The sequence below is a fragment of the Eurosta solidaginis genome, chromosome 5 (assembly GCF_040869045.1).
Source record: "Eurosta solidaginis isolate ZX-2024a chromosome 5, ASM4086904v1, whole genome shotgun sequence".
NCBI classification, from domain to species: domain Eukaryota; kingdom Metazoa; phylum Arthropoda; class Insecta; order Diptera; family Tephritidae; genus Eurosta; species Eurosta solidaginis.
In genome coordinates, this window is record NC_090323.1 from 177,238,728 (window position 1) to 177,252,485 (window position 13,758).

Sequence of the window (13,758 nt, forward strand, 5' to 3'; positions counted from 1 at the left end):
GGTAGGTTTTATGACCAAAATTTTTTTGTAGGGTAATTATTTTGAAGTTCATAAATGGCTGGTACTTACATGGCCGCCAGAGTACGTACCGTGGGCCTCTGCCGGCGTGGTTACTGGTGATGTTGATTTTGCTGGTGAAATTGACGCTGTTGTTGGTTGTGGTGCGCGGTCTTAGGCGCGCTGTGTTGGTACTGTTGATGGTTGTTGCGCTCTGGTCCGAGGTGACCGAGTAAACCTGGTAGCAATAAAACTTCGTGTTGACTTTTACGACCTGTATGACTTGGTGCTAATTGGGCGTTCGTTGTATTACGCTGCAGCGTACTGCTGGCCCTGGAGGCGGAGATGGTGCCGGACGCTGTTCCAAAGGTGTTAGTGTACTTCGTAGACGTAGAGAAATGGGTTTATCTTCGGATACGAAGGGTTCTCATCACAATTAGTTTAGTGCCGTCTGAATCCGAATCGGAATCACTAGTACTTTCCTCACTAGGTGTGACTGTGAAACGCCGACCTACTTCAACTGGATATTCTATACGTTGAGTTTGTGCCAACACAACACAACCGTTGTAATGTTTATTACCACCCAAAATAGACGAGTAGAAAAGAGATTTGTCGGAATGGACTTTGCGCTATCTACTCTTCCTAGTTTCTGGGCATTTACTTGAATACGTGCACAGCCGGCGAGGGTGTTTTGCGATTAGTTGAGTATAGTTGGGGATGCGCAGTTGATGTGAGCAATAAAGTTACTGAAGCAGTATCGGTGCTTGACGCCTTGCTGTAGACGTTGTGCCAATAGATGTTACACGATCCTTTTGTATAATCGCAGGGCCGCCAAAAATTAGGCTGAAGCAAATCCAAATCTTTCCACCAAATTCCGAGAATTAACGAAAGAAAAACATGTTCTGTTATTCTAAGCTTCCATAAATTTAGTGACTTTCAAACGACCTTCTCGTTTGTATAACGGCTTCTTCGAGAGTTTTTTCCTTTCTTTTCTTCTCTCAATGTCTAAATTGGTTTATCGTTCGCTGGAAACTCATGGCCAATTTTTTCGCTAGCGATCGCCGAATTTTTATTTCTTTGTTTCGATACTTTTGTATCGCAACTTTCGCCCCATCACCAGTCACTAAGTGTGTTCGCACGAAAACGCTCCCAAGTGGACCGTAACCGTAGACCACTACAGCAGACCGTAACAAACCTGCTTCGCTTTGAAGACCTGACGATGAAGCGAACAGGAAACCGGATCCTCTGTGGGAAGCCACTGCCAGGGGCCTCCGATGCCAATCAACGTGGGGCATGACTCACCCCTGAGATAAGAGTCTCAAAGTCCTACTACGAAGCTAGCCGGGCAACATTGGTCCATCAAGAAAAGGTTAAGTCAAGTTGGGAATTAATTCTGTTTCCTAGTTTAAAAGGGCTTTGCGGCAATTAGACATTTGTTATGGAGAACTCGTCAAAACTCCGAAAGATGATTTCTAGTGGTTATCGCCCCCACAGAAAGGCAAAACAAAAAAAGGTGTAGACACTTTGATATGTAGAACTCGTCCAAACTCCGAAAGGCTAGTGGTTATAGCCCCCACAGAAGGCCAAAAAAAATATTTGGGTAGACATTTTGGTAAAGGAGAACTCGTCCAAACTCCGAAAGGCTAGTGGTTATCGCCCCCACAGAAGGCCAAAAAAAATATTTGGGTAGTCAATGGAAACGCTGACATCCCATTCCCCGAAGGCACTCGGGCTACAGAAAAAAAAAAGAAGAAAAAAAGCACAAACTCATTCATTCTTGTCCCTAGTGCTCCCAACCGCAACGCATAATGGGGTCTTAAGGACCTGCCTCTGGGACTGGTTGGGGCCACTAGGGTCAATGTGCTACACACACAGGTTGGTCCCAACACACCCAGCCGCAACGCAGAGGCGGTCTCTGGGGACGCGCTAGTGGGACTGGCTGGGGGATGCTGAGGCCTCCCGTCCATTCACCCGGGACACCCCTCCTGCCTCCGCCGCAATGGGTGGAACGGTTTTCGAGCCGCTCCCCGGACTGGTGGGACAAGAAGAGGTGCCACTTTGAATCCCAGCTCAACCCATCACAATCCAGGTGGTATTCTATGGTACCACCTGAGACGTGGGATGAGCTGGGGTCCTTATAATACACACACACACACACTCACACCGGACAACACAAATTCGGCATAACTAAAAGAACTATACAATTTTAACATTACAAAAAAAAAACTATTAGCGGACAAAATTATTCCAAGCCGACTAACGGAAAACATCCGGCAACTAAAATCCCAATTCTACAAAAAAACTAAGTGCGTTCAGCACTGCCTCATCGGGTGAATACAAAAGTCCGGAGGACACGACGTTCAGTCTCGTGGCTCCTTCGGCCCCTGCCCCCGATGACCACTCCGGACAACTTGATCGGTCAACCATCCCACCGCAACGCAGGTGGCTGCTCCTGCGGCTGCCCACCTCGGACTGGTGGAATGGTCAACTTCCCAAGTTGACCCGGAATGACACCCGCGAACAGCGCCTCAGGCGCCACGTTGGGCGCCATCTGTTATGGCACCCTCAGCAACTGTCAACGATGATCACTCCGGACAACTTGATCCGTCCAACCATCCCACCGCAACGCAGGTGGCTGCTCCTGCGGCTGCTCACCTCGGACTGGTGTGATGGTCAACTTCACAAGTTGACGAGGAATGATCAGTGCGACAGCGCCTCAGGCACCAAATCCCGTTGGGCGCCATCTGTTATGGAATCGCATCTATGATGGAAGCAGTAAGGAAGGCGGTCGGCATGATGTGGTGGTGCACAGTGGCTAGTCATTGTCGGCTGGGGCGGGTCCTTGCCAACCTTACTGTTCCTGCGCCATAAACAGAAAAAAAGTTCCTATCATGCCTATCAAAACCAAGAGCTGTCAAATTCAAAAAAAAAAAACCGACAGAGGCGCAGAGACCGACTCAAAACGCTCATAAATTCAAACTAAAACAATATCCGGACGAACCAGACGTCACGTACAAACCGTTAAACATTCAAAAATTTAAATTGAAACAAGTAAGGAAGGCTAAGTTCAGGTGTAACCGAACATTTCATACTCAGTTGAGAGCTGTGGAGACAAAGTAAGGGAAATCACCATGTTGTAAAAGGAACCTAGGGTAACCCTGGAATGTGTTTGTATGACATATGTATCAAATGGAAGGTATTAAGGAGTATTTTAAGAGGAAGTGGGCCATAGATCTATAGATGGACGCCATTTAGGGATATCGCCATAAAGGTGGACCAGGCCTGACTCGAGAATTTGTTTGTACGATATGGGTATCAAATGAAATGTGTTAATGATAATTTTAAAAGGGAGTGGGCCTAAGTTCTATAGGTGGACGTCTTTTCGAGATATCGCCATAAAGGTGGACCAGGGGTGACTCTAGAATTTATTTTGTACGATATGGGTATCAAATAAAAGGTATTAATGAATATTTTAAAAGAGCGTGGGCCTAAGTTCTATAGATGTACGCCTTTTCGAGATATCGCCATAAAGATGAGGGGTGACTCTAGAATTTGTTTGTACGATATGAGTTCAAATGAAAAGTGTTAATGAGTATTTTAAGAGGGCGTGGGCCTTAGTTCTATATTTGGACGCCTTTTCGAGATATCGCCATAAACATGGACCAGGGGTGACTCTAGAATTTGTTTGTACTATATGGGTATCAAATGAAAGGTGTTAATGATTATTTTAAAAGGGAGTGGGCCTAGGTTCTATAGGTGGACGCATTTCGGAATATCGTTATAAAAGTGGACCTGGGTTGACTCTAGAATGCGTTTGTACAATATGGGTGTCAAACGAAAAGTGTAATAAGTGTTTTAAAAGGGAGTGGGCCTTTGTTCTATGGGTGGACGCCTTTTCGGGATATCGCCATAAACGTGGACCAGGGGTGACTCTAGAATACGTTTGTACAATATGGGTATCAAATGGAAGGTGCTAATGAGTATTTTAAAAGGGTGTGGGCCTTAGTTCTATAGGTGGACGCCTTTTCGAGATATCGCCATAAAGGTGGACCAGGTGTGACTCCAGAATTTGTTTGTACGGTAAAGGTATCAAATGAAAGGTGTTAATGAGTATTTTAAAAGGGAGTGGGCCTTAGTTCTATAGGTGGATGCCCTTTCAAGATATCGCCATAAAGGTGGGCAGGGGTGACTCTAGAAATTTTGTGTACGATATGGGTATCAAATGAAAGGTGTTAATGAGTATTTTAAAATGGTGTGGGCCTTAGTTCTATAGGTGGACGCCTTTTCGAGATATCGCCATAAAGGTGGACCAGGGGTGACTCTAGAATTTGTTTGTACGATATGGGTATCAAATGAAAGGTGTTAATGAGTATTTTAAAAGGGCGTGGGCCTTAGTTCTATAGGTGGACGCCTTTTAGATATATCGACATAAAGGTGGACCAGGGGTGACTCTAGAATTTGTTTATACGATATGGGTATCAAATGAAAGGTGTTAATGAGTATTTTAAAAGGGAGTAGGCCTTAGTACTATAGGTGGATGCCTTTTCGAGATATCGCCATGAAGGTGGGCTAGGGGTGACTCTAGAATTTTTTTGTACGATATGGGTATCAAATGAAAGGTGTTAATAAGTATTTTAAAAAGGCGTGGGCCTTAGTTCTATAGGTGGACGCCTTTTCGAGATATCGACATGAAGGTGGACCAGGGGTGACTCTAGAATTTGTTTGTACGATATGGGTATCAAATGAAAGGTGTTAATGAGTATTTTAAAAAGGAGTGGGCCTTAGTTATATATGTGGACGCCTTTTCGAGATATCGCCATAAACGTGGACCAGGGGTGACTCTAGAATGTGTTTGTACGATATGGGTATCAAATTAAAGGTATTAATGAGGGTTTTAAAAGGGAGTGGCCCTTAGTTGTATATGTGCAGGCGTTTTCGAGATATCTACCAAAATGTGGACCAGGGTGATCCAGAACATCATCTGTCGGGTACCGCTAATTTATTTATATATGTAATACCACGTACAGTATTCCTTCCAAGATTCCAAGGGCTTTTGATTTCGCCCTGCAAAACTTTTTCATTTTCTTCTACTTAATATGGTAGGTGTCACACCCATTTTACCAAGTTTTTTTCTAAAGTTATATTTTGCGTCAATAGACCAATACAATTACCATGTTTCATTCCTTTTTTCGTATTTGGTATATAATTATGGCATTTTTTTCATTTTTCATGATTTTCGATATCGAAAAAGTGGGCGTGGTCATGCCGGATTTCAGCCATTTTTTACACCAATACAAAGTGAGTTCAGATAAGTACGTGAACTGAGTTTAGTAAAGATATATCGATTTTTGCTCAAGTTATCGTGCTAACGGCCGAGCGGAAAGACAGACGGTCAATTGTGTATAAAAACTGGGCGTGGCTTCAACCGATTTCGCCCTTTTTCACAGAAAACAGTTATCGTCATAGGAGCTAAGCCTCTACCAAATTTCACAAGGATTGGTTAATTTTTGTTCGACTTATGGCATTAAAAGCATCCTAGACAAATTAAATGAAAAATGGCGGAGCCACGCCCATTTTGAAATTTTCTTTTATTTTTGTATTTTGTTGCACCATATCATTACTGGAGTTGAATGTTGGCATAATTTACTTATATGCTGTAAAGATATTAACTTTTCTTTTAAAATTTGAACTAAAAAAATTTTTTTTTTTAAAGTGGGCGTGGTCGTTCTCCGATTTTGCTAATTTTTATTAAGCAGACATAAAGTAATAAGAGTAATGTTCCTGCCAAATTTCATCATGATATCTTCAACGACTGCCAAATTACAGCTTGCAAAACTTCTAAATTACCTTCATTTAAAAGTAGGCGGTGCCACGCCCATTGTCCAAAATTTTACTAGTTTTATATTTTGCGTCGTAAGCTCAACTCACCTACCAAGTTTCATCGCTTAATGCGTATTTGGTAATGAATTATCGCACTTTTTCGATTTTTCGAAATTTTCGATATCGAAAAAGTGGGCGTGGTTATTGTCCGATATCGTTCATTTTAAATACCGATCTGAGATGAGTACCCAGGAACCTACATACCAAATTTCATCAAGATACCTCAAAATTTACTCAAGTTATCGTGTTAACGGACAGACGGACGGACGGACATGGCTCAATCGAATTTTTTTTCGATACTGATGATTTTGATATATGGAAGTCTATATCTATCTCGATTCCTTTATACCTGTACAACCAACAGTTATGCAATCAAAGTTAATATACTCTGTGAGCTGTGCTCAACTGAGTATAAAAAGATAACCGCAAAAAAAATTACCGAACCGGACACGGCCGGTTACTAACGCTGAAAATCAAACTCAAAAAAAAACGGCTGAAAAATAAAAATACAAATGAAAGGGCCGAATATATCTTGGGGGCGCCGCGGGTGTTGTTGCGACGCCCGGTGCATATACCCACCCTCAAATCAATGGCCACCGACGCACCTGTATTTCGGTGGCCCTTACCTGTTTCCCTAAGTGCCTTCTAAATAAATGGCGACGCCAGCATTCCCATTTTAAATACTTATTTATTTATAATTCATTTCTATTAACGAATGTAAGCAACAAAAAAAAAATAAGATAATGCAGGTTTCTTAACCAGGGCTACAGCATTGTTGAACTACGAATAGCTAATTACACTATGAAAATGTAGGTAAGTGTGTGTGGTGTATAAAGTGAGAGAAAAAAAAATGATCCAACAGATCACCCTTTATTGGGTTGAAATCGAAACGAAATCTAATATGAATACTTAAGTCTGACTAAGCTCGTTCTGTTGGGGGTTCTTTTCTTTTCTCTTACTTTTGCTCGTAATATTTTAAATTATACAATTATTTATGTCTCCTCTTTTTTTCTGATAATCGTTATAAACGCTATGTGTGAGAAAAATATGTAATTAAATGTACTTATGTATTGTAAATATACTACCTACTAAGTAAGAATTTGGTTGAATTTTTTTCTTTTTCATTCACATTCACAAAACATATTTTAAGACTATAAAGTTTGGATACAAATTTCGATATTTGGGGCTCTCTTACAAAATTATTATGTGGTCGTAGTAGAACTTACTTTTGAGTGTAACTAAATATAAATTTCGTATAATGCGCATAGTATAATGATACTAATATTTAATATGTACAAAGAAAAGTGGTTACAAAAGCAATAAAGATGAAATTGCGATAGCAATATGTGTTACGTGCACGTATATTACTTTCGTCTTGTTGTTTGAAAGATATTGCCCGCAATAGGGATTCATGTATATATATATATATATATATATATATTGCATTTGTATGATATAAGAAAAAAAAATGAAATCCTTTTGCCAATTTGTGCATAATCGACGAATGGCTGCTGTCGCATACAAATTTTTCTTTAAATTTATGGTTGAGCTCCAAAAATGGAACGCTAGAACTTTTCAAATGATACAGACCGCTTTTCTTTCTAAGTTGTTAGTCACTTATCGAGCTAACTTCAATCATTTTGAAGCAAGAAAAAATATCATTAAAATGAAAAAAAAGGAAATGTATGCTCCTTGTTGTATAACTGACAATTTCGAGTATTCAATAATACAATTTGACAAAAAAAAATCGACCATTGTTAAATAGTTCAACCGGACTGTATAAAACCCTCTAAGTACCACTTAGAAGTTTCTTTAACTACCCTGCAAAAACGCTCTCGTCATTCCACGTCATTTGACTAGCTATTATACAGTCATAGGTTATATTCCTAGTCACATTTGCATGGGTGTGGGTAAGTTTTATGACCAAAATTTTTTTGTAGGGTAATTATTTTGAAGTTCATAAATGGCTGGTACTTACATGGCCGCCAGAGTACGTACCGTGGGCCTCTGCCGGCGTGGTTACTGGTGATGTTGAATTTGCTGGTGAAATTGACGCTGTTGTTGATTGTGGTGGTCGAGTGAACCTGGTGGCAATAAAACTTCGTGTTGACTTTTACGACCTGTATGACTTGGTGCTAATTGGGCGTTCGTTGTATTACGCTGCAGCGTACTGCTGGCCCTGGAGGCGGAGATGGTGCCCGACGCTGTTCCAAAGGTGGTGGTGTACTTCGTAGACGTAGAGAAAGGGGTTTATCTTCGGATACCAAGGGTTCTCATCACAATTAGTTTAGTGCCGTCTGAATCCGAATCGGAATCACTAGTACTTTCCTCAATAGGTGTGACTGTGAAACGCCGACCTACTTCAACTGGATATTCTATACGTTGAGTTTGTGCCAACACAACACAACCGTTGTAATGTTTATTACCACCCAAAATAGACGAGTAGAAAAGAGGTTTGTCGGAATGGACTTTGCGCTATCGACTCTTCCTAGTTTCTGGGCATTTACTTGAATACGTGCACAGCCGGCGAGGGTGTTTTGCGATTAGTTGAGTATAGTTGGGGATGCGCAGTTGATGTGAGCAATAAAGTTACTGAAGCAGTATCGGTGCTTGACGCCTTTGCTGTAGACGTTGTGCCAATAGATGTTACACGATCCTTTTGTATAATCGCAGGGCCGCCAAAAATTAGGCTGAAGCAAATCCAAATCTTTCCACTAAATTCCGAGAATTAACGGAAGAAACACATGTTCCGTTATTCTAAGCTTCCATAAATTTAGTGACTTTCAAACGACCTTCTCGTTTGTATAATGGCTTCTTCGAGAGTTTTTTTTCCTTTCTTTTCTTTTCTCAATGTCTAAATTGGTTTATCGTTCGTCGGAAACATTGACAGGTTTACAAGTATGATATGTATGCGAGGGAAACAATTTCTTTCCCTTTCTAACACACGGCAGTTTAACACTTCGGTCAGTGTCAAACTAGCGTGGAACCCAGTGGAACCTGCGTGGAACATGAGTTTTGACACTGAACGAAGTGTCAAAATTACCGGGGTTGCTTCGTCAAAAGCGACACAGGGAAGCAAAAAAGGGATCGGAATATCAGATATGGTTTGCTGTGATGGTAAATTTTTTTGAACGAATTTAGTAGGAAATTTTAAGTGCACCCATATGGGTCCTTCAGAAAATTATAAAAAAGTCTTCAATTGGGATATCTGAGGACGCGTAGTTATTCCAGTATTAAGAATACAAATACGGGAGTTAAGTTTTTCTACCCGTTCAAAAGTTTTCCGCGAAAAATAGTTTGAAACCGAGGTCGACTGCAATAACCCGTCCAAAAAAGCGGAAAGAAAAATGAAAAGACGCGTTTTATCCTGTTATCAAAAGTCCAAAGGCGGGAAAGTATTCGAATTATTGGAAGCGAGGCAAAAACGCGTCTATTAATACCTCCCCCGACGGTTTTGGTCATGTTTTGGCAATCGTTATACCGGTAATAAAGAAATAAAGTATCACAATTTGTTAATTAAAATTGTCCAAAACATATGAATTTTATCTATAAGACATTTTATTGTAAACAAGCAAGAACAAGAGAAATTTAGCCCAATTCTAAACGAAAATTCCGTGCGAGTATTTTCCCTTCTCCCATTCCTGGTATTCTAAATAAAAATTCCTTGTGAGTTTTTTCACTTCTCCCTTTCCTCCTATTCTGAACAATGTTCGAAAAAGCGGAAACCGGTTATGGGAGAAGAGTAGGTATTATGAATGTGAGGGAGAGGGAGATTTCTCTGCCATTTCATTGGAGTTTTTTCACTAGTTAAATTAAAGGGAATGCATCAAAATCGTTAAAGGAAATTGGTTATTTTAAGAAAGAACACTTATTTGTACAAATTTGTGCTAAAATATGTATTTATATTCTATCACAATATTCTCACTGTTAATACAACAAGAACCACAATATTCTTTATTTTAAGTCGAAAAATATATCATAACCAACGGAAGAGCTCTTCGCATATTTGATGCAGCCATCCAGAAATTGCGCAAGGATTTTTTAAGAAGGCTTAAATAGATTTTGGCATATGGCGAAACTCAACTTGACTTGGCCGCCAGAAAATTGCTTTGCAGAATGAATGCAGGCAAGTCCGGCGGATTTGTGTTATCCCGCCGGTCTTCTTCTTATGCTCCTCTGTTGATGGTGCTGTGGCACCAATTCATTACTCATTGCAGTGAATACCACATGAAAAGCAATAATGTGCATTGTTTATACCTTATCAGACCAATTCTAAATATTCTCGCGGAATTTTGTTCTCGCGGATTTTTTTATTCCCGCGGAAAAATTCCTCCAATTCTGTTCTCCTAGGGAGAACAATAATTGGGGAACAGGAATTTCGAATTTTCGAAGTCAGCTGTTTTTTCAATTGAAATTTCGTTGCACATTTCTTATTTTGTTTAAAAGATTGAAAAGTTTAATTATTGTTGCAAATTTGTTGGAAATTAAGAAATAAAATATAAACAATGCACAGTATTAATTGCATTTCATGTGGTATTCACTGAAATTAATAATGAATTGGTGCCACAGCAACATCAACAGCGGAACATAAGAAGAAGACGGCCGCATAACACAAATCTGCCGGAGTTGCCGGCTTTCGTTCAGCAAAGCAATTTTCTGGCGGCCAAGTTGAGTTGAATTCCTACTTCTTCATATGCCTAAATCTATTTAAGCCTTATTAAAAAATCCTTGCACAATTTCTGGATGGCTGCATCAAATATGTATACCAAGAGCTCTACCGTTGCTTATGATATACTTTTCGATTTAAAATAAATATTGTGGTTGTTGTTGTTGTTGTTGTTGTTGTTGTTATATTAACAGTGAGAATATTGGGATAGAATGTAAATACATGTTTTAGCACAAGTTTGTACAAATAAGTGTTCTTTCTTAAAAGAACCAATTTCCTTTAACTATTTTGATGCATTCCCTTTAATTTAACTAGTGAAAAAACTCATATGAAATGGTAGAGAAATCTCCCTCTCCCTCACATTCATAATACCTACTTTTCTCCCATAACCGGTTTCCGCTTTTTCGAACATTGTTCAGAATAGGAGGAAAGGGAGAAGTGAAAAAAACTCACAAGGAATTTTTATTTAGAATACGAGGAATGGGAGAAGAGAAAAAACTCGCACGGAATTTTCGTTTGGGCTGTATTTCTTAAATTCAAACAAATTGGCAACTATAATTAAACTTTACAATCAGCCCAATTCTAAACGAAAATTCCGTGCGAGTTTTCTCCCTTCTCCCATTCCTCGTATTCTAAATAAAAATTCCTTGTGAGTTTTTTCACTTCTCCCTTTCCTCCTATTCTGAACAATGTTCGAAAAAGCGGAAACCGGTTATAGGAGAAAAGTAGGTATTATGAATGTGAGGGAGAGGGAGATTTCTCTGCCATTTCATAGGAGTTTTTTCACTTGTTAAATTAAAGGGAATGCATCAAAATAGTTAAAGGAAATTGGTTATTTTAAGAAAGAACACTTATTTGTACAAATTTGTGCTAAAAGATGTATTTATATTCTACCACAATATTATCACTTCTAATACAACAACAACTACAACCACAATATTCTTTATTTTAAGTTGAAAAGTATATCATAAGCAACGGTAGAGCTCTTGGTATACAAATTTGATGCAGCCATCCAGAAATTGCGCAAGGATTTTTTAATAAGGCTTAAATAGATTTTGGCATATGATGAAGGACGAATTCAACTCAACTTGGCCGCCAGAAAATTGCTTTGCTGAATGAAAGCAGGCAACTCCGGCAGATTTGTGTTATGCGGCCGTCTTCTTCTTATGTTCCGCTGTTGATGTTGCTGTGGCACCAATTCATTACTCATTTCAGTGAATACCACATGAAATGCAATAAATACTGTGCAATGTTTATATTTTATTTCTTAATTTCCAACAAATTTGCAACAATAATTAAACTTTTCAATTTTTTAAACAAAATAAGAAATGTGCAACGAAATTTCAATTGTCAAAACAGCTGACTTCGAAAATTCGAAATTCCTATTCCCCATTTATTCTTCTCCCTAGGAGAAAAGAATTGGAGGAATTTTTTCCGCGGGAATAAAAAATCCGCGAGAACAAAATTCCGCGAGAATATTTAGAATTGGTCTGATTGTTTTTCTTCGTATATGGTTGCTTTTTCCGTACTTCGCCAACTTAAAACAAATTTTATAAAATTATCAAAAAAATTTAAGAAAACTTGGAACTTTTTAACACAAACTATATCTCTTGTAAGAATTTACTATAAATTTTAGTTTTTAAAAACTTCATTCCAATATTTCAACATTTTTTACGCAGTTTTCTTTGGCAGCTAATACGCTTTTTTTGCACTTATGAAGTACAACAGTGCCAAATCATGCCAAATAGCATCCACAAAAAAACGAACAAGAACAAGCATTTTCATCTGGTGAGCGTGGCTGTGTACGTGCGTTCTGCAACATATCCTACTTGTAGACCTGTACAATGGCCGGAAACTCATGGCCAATTTTTTCGCTAGTGATCGCCGAATTTTTATTTCTTTGTTTCGATACTTTCGTATCGCAACTTTCACCCCATCACCAGTCACTAGGTGTGTTCGCACGAAAACTCTCCGAAGTGGACCGTAACCGTAGACCATAGCAGCAGACCGTAACACATACATAAGATTGCGTTAAACGCATTTATATAAAAAACGGCTTATGTGACGGGGCTTTCCCTGCACTTGTGGCTACAAAGCAATCCAGTAGTAGCAAAACTGGCAGTATTGCAGACAAAGCTGTTGCACATGTATATTGGTCCTGTTAAATAAATAAATAAATGTATGGCGCGATAACCTCCGAAGAGATCTAAGGCTGAGCTTCTCTTCGAATTTGCGTCGTGCTCCTCTTGGTTTTCCCTACAAATTGGCCGACTCCGAACGGCATCCGCAAGGCAGATGAGTTTTCACTGAGAGCTTTTCATGGCAGAAATACACCCGGAGCGCTTGCCAAACACTGCCGAGGGGCGACCCCGCTTAGAAAAAATTTCTTCTAATTGAAAAACCTTGGAAAATTTTAGAATAGCACCCCCCGAGTTCGGGGTAAAACTTGGTATCAAATGAAAGAGGGAGCTGTCCCAATCACAAATATATATATTTTAAAGTGCGCAAACTTTTAATTTAAAAGTTATTTGTTGTTAAAATTTGCAAATTTAACAAATTTCTATAGCACTTTAAATTACAATTTACACATCTTTCAAAACCTTAATCCACATACATATCTATATAAATTGGCAACGATAAATTTAAATTGCATTTTTGTATATTTCACATTTCATTTTTGCATTGTTTTTACTTATTATAAATGTTTTTATTAAATCAATCGCGCTTTTGTAGCAACATGCACTTACATATATATATATATATATATATATATATATATATTTTATTGATGACGTAATGTTGAGCTGTGCTGCCACATAAACAAAAAAAAAAACAAATATAAATATTACCTTACCACCATTCAGTTAACAAAGAAAGAGTAAAATATATATTTTTACTACTCATTTTGAAAAGTTGAAACACCTTTCCGCGAAGGCGGCCTTCGGCCACGCTTATAAAAAATAACCCTGGGCTACGCAGAAGGGCATCACCGTGGCCCAATAACAAAAACAACACCGTGGCGGTAGCCACGGTTATACCACACACACGGACTTGGCATGGCGTAGCCCAGGGTTATTTTTTATAAGCGCGGCCGAAGGCCGCCTATGCAAAAAGGTGTTCTACGCAGAATTACTGTGCATGGTGCAGCCGGCGTTGGATCGGCTAACATAACAATAAACATAAAAGTTATAAGGTAATATCAGCTCGTTCACGAA